Below are 3,600 nucleotides of genomic sequence, written 5' to 3' on the forward strand. Positions count from 1 at the left end.
CCACTAATATTTTTTTATTACGTGACTTGCACATTGAGTATAATCTTTCTATATTTGTACATTTTTAATTTTTTTTATTTATATAATATTAAAATATAAGCTTTTTATTGTCATTGTTCAACTCTATGGTCTTTCTATTAGCCCGATCTGATTACTCTCAAATTTTCTTCTTACTATTGGATATGAGATCGCACTTCTTACTTAATTATCCAAATAATAAAAAATGCTAGACAAAATCACCATAATGGTGATAACAATAATTTAGAACTTGATCTGAGAACAAAATCTTAGGATATAGGCAACAATAAATCTCAATATTTAGGCGATAATAACTCAGGTGTGTAAACATATTTAAAGATTATTTGCGAAAAAAACAAACAAAAAAAAGGTAAATGGGTGATCACAGGTGACAGCCCATGCAAAAAGAAATGAGAGTCTTTAGGTGTTAGGTTTTGAGAGAGACAGAGAGTAGCTACCTCTCTGCAACGACTTTCACATACAAAACTTACATATACGCAAATTTTTAAAATCCAAAAAGTGACCCAAAACAGAAATATATAGTTCTAATTTTTTTTTTGCAATTTTATAAACACTATTTTCTTTCAAATCAAATTAATGTAGAATAATAGAATAAATATCAAGAAAATTAAAAATATTTAATCATCAAGATGTCATCTATTTATTGCAAGAGAGATATTGTCACGACCCGTTTCCGTGGGCCGGACCGGCACTAGGGCCTAGGTAAGCTTAAGGCCCCCGAGGCCCGTAGTAAGCCTAAATTATTCAATCTGTCTACATGATTCTCCTAATTTCAACAAAACAGTAAGCCCATATGACTTAAGATATAAGTTTTATAAAATTTTCGAACATCTGGCCCAATATCAAATAATACATAAAATTTAACCAGGGCCTATTCACAATAACTCATAATCACAATAAGGGTTTATTAGTTTACCTACAGTTAATTACACAATAATTAATTTATAGCGTAGTGCTAACAATAAGGCCCAATTTAAATACACAACCCTATAACTGCGGAGTCCAAAAAAATCTGATAACAGAATAATTTATACATTCAAAATTAAATATCAAGAATATAAAGTTTACATTTGTAACTCTGCGGAGAAGATTGCAGAGCTTCAGTTGAATCAGCTGCTTCCTAGTACCTGGGAGGTTTGTTGGGGGGGTGAGTTTTGCAACTCAGTGAATAATAATAAATAATACACACCACATACAATCAAGTAAAATGCACCCTAGTATACTGAATGAACACACAACAGTCAATCATATGGCATCACATCAGCACCCACAAACAATATCACCTTCAAATAATCACATCACGTGGAAATTAGTCAGTGGAGTCACCGAACCCCCGATGAGCCGTCCTCCCACATGGCTCATCCTCTCACATGTGCACCAGGGAGCCGATCCCCCATACTGGCCGACCGGTCTAATCCTCACTTGACCAGCCCTCTCATTGTTTTTCCATTCTCTCTTTTCTTTTTCATACCAACAGGAGGCAACCCGGTCGTCTCCATCAAATCTAGATCATCAGGCGCTCACAACAGGAGGCCACCCTGCGGGCTGCGATCAAATCTAGATTATCCGGTGCGCCCAATAAAGAAGCCAACCTGTGGTTAACAGTAACGGTAACGGTAGGTGCACACGGGGCGCCGATCTCCCATTTACCCGGCTAACAGAAACAGAATCAGGATCCATATAACAGAAACAGTCTCACAAACCCATGGTGACCCACTTCATCCCAATTCCACACAAACAAATCACAGTATAGTCACAGCACAAATAATCAAACATTTCATTCATCATAATACACCAATTTCATCCAAATGCACAATTATATATAAGTATAATTATAGTGATCATAACATAATATATATATATGATAAAATACTTATAATATATTGTAATATGTAAATAAAAATATAATGTTTATAAATAAATGATATGCAAATGCAGTGTTGATATGCATTATTTATTATTACTCACAGTGGTGGAGAACGAAGCTCTAGCTTTGATTCTGTCCGAGAGGAGCACTAGATGGACCCGGGCGATCTATGAAATGTAAGAATGATACAAAAAGAAATAACTCTATCAGACAAAATATTCCTTTACCCTTCTAATATTTTTATTTTATATTCTAAATTTTTCTACGTAATTTAATCTCGATATTTAATTTCTTTTCTGTAATAAATTTTTATTTCTCTATTTAACTTTATTTCATTTATTTTCTTCTGAAATTTATTTTATTTCCTACCGAAATTTATTTTGTTTTTCTACCAAAATTTATTTTATTTTCTACCGAAATTTCGGCAGCATCTCCCCTATAAATTAGACTATCTACCTGTTAAAATATCAACAATATATCAATAATTCCAAACCACACAGCCCATCCATCGGGCAATCAATCAATTCAATTTTTCCCATCCTCCATCCGAATAACAATATCAACATTACATTCAACCTTAACATCACCCTACATCCATAATTTATAAATTAAAATTACATACAATATAATCTACCTTCAATCTACACTTAAATTCCATAAATTTTATTATTACCAAAATTTCCTAATAAATTATTTAATACTGAATTTAATTTTAGCTAACTATTATTTTTATTAATCAATAGTTACTTCACATTAATTAATCAATAACTATTTTGAATTAATTTTATCTAACGAAATTTTAACTAACTATAATCAATAACTATTTTGAATTCATTTTAACTAACTAAATAACTAAAATTACTAACTAAATATTTTATTAATCAATAAATTAATACTATTTAAATAAATTTCACCACATAATATTAATTAACTACGCAAAATAACTAAATTTAAATGAACTAAATTAATTTTTACCCCAAATTTATTAATTTCTGTCGCAAATTGTAGATCGGACTTGCACACGTGCTGGATCTAAACTGCGCGCACTGGGACTGCAAGCAGGTGGCTGGAGTCGTGCTGGAGTAGCTAGACCACCTGAGACCGCGCGATCTGGCCGAGGATGAAGCGCTGCTGCAGGCGGAGCCGCTGGCTGTGGCGCGCGGAGGGGCGGCGAGGCGGTGCTGCGCGCGATGGAGACGGTGCGACTGGCTGTGGATCGCGCCTCTGCTGTTGCTGGCTAAGGTCGACGCAGGCGCAGTCACAGCAAGAAAGAAGAAGAGAGGAAGAAGGAAAGGGAAAGAAAGAAAGAAAGAAAGAAAGAAGAAGAAGAAGAAGAAGAAGGAAAGGAGGAGGCGCTGCTGTGATGGTGAGGAGTAGAGAGATGCAGCGCTAGAAAAAAAAAGAAAGGGAATTTTCTAGATGGTTTGGGTCGAACCGGTTCGATTCGGTTCGATTCGACCCAAATCTTTGATTTTCATTGGTTTTCGGCTTTTTAATCGGTTTTCGGTTCGGTTTCTCACAGTATTCGCATTAAAATATTGAAATAAATTTTCAGGCAGTCGGTTTATTAAATTTAATTAGAAAATCTTTGAAAATAAAAATTTGGGTTGTTTCAGATATAAATCTCTTACTAAATTAAAGTAATAGTAGTTACAAATTAATTCAGTAATGAAAAAGAAAATAAAAAATAAAAA

At 33.9% G+C, this 3,600-nt stretch overlaps 1 long non-coding RNA gene across 1 annotated transcript; it reads right to left on the reverse strand.

Annotated features, from left to right (window-relative positions):
• Positions 1 to 927: 927 nt before the first annotated feature.
• On the reverse strand, positions 928 to 3,289 carry LOC149496755 (uncharacterized). Its single transcript, XR_016320339.1, has 3 exons — positions 2,882 to 3,289; positions 2,008 to 2,073; positions 928 to 1,166 (listed from the first exon to the last, which is right to left on the reverse strand). It is a non-coding gene; the product is annotated as an uncharacterized LOC149496755 (long non-coding RNA).
• Positions 3,290 to 3,600: the final 311 nt, after the last annotated feature.

The sequence above is a fragment of the Jatropha curcas genome, chromosome 4 (genome assembly GCF_041381405.1).
Source record: "Jatropha curcas cultivar XTBG-Jc1 chromosome 4, XTBG_Jcur_1.0, whole genome shotgun sequence".
Taxonomy (NCBI): domain Eukaryota; kingdom Viridiplantae; phylum Streptophyta; class Magnoliopsida; order Malpighiales; family Euphorbiaceae; genus Jatropha; species Jatropha curcas.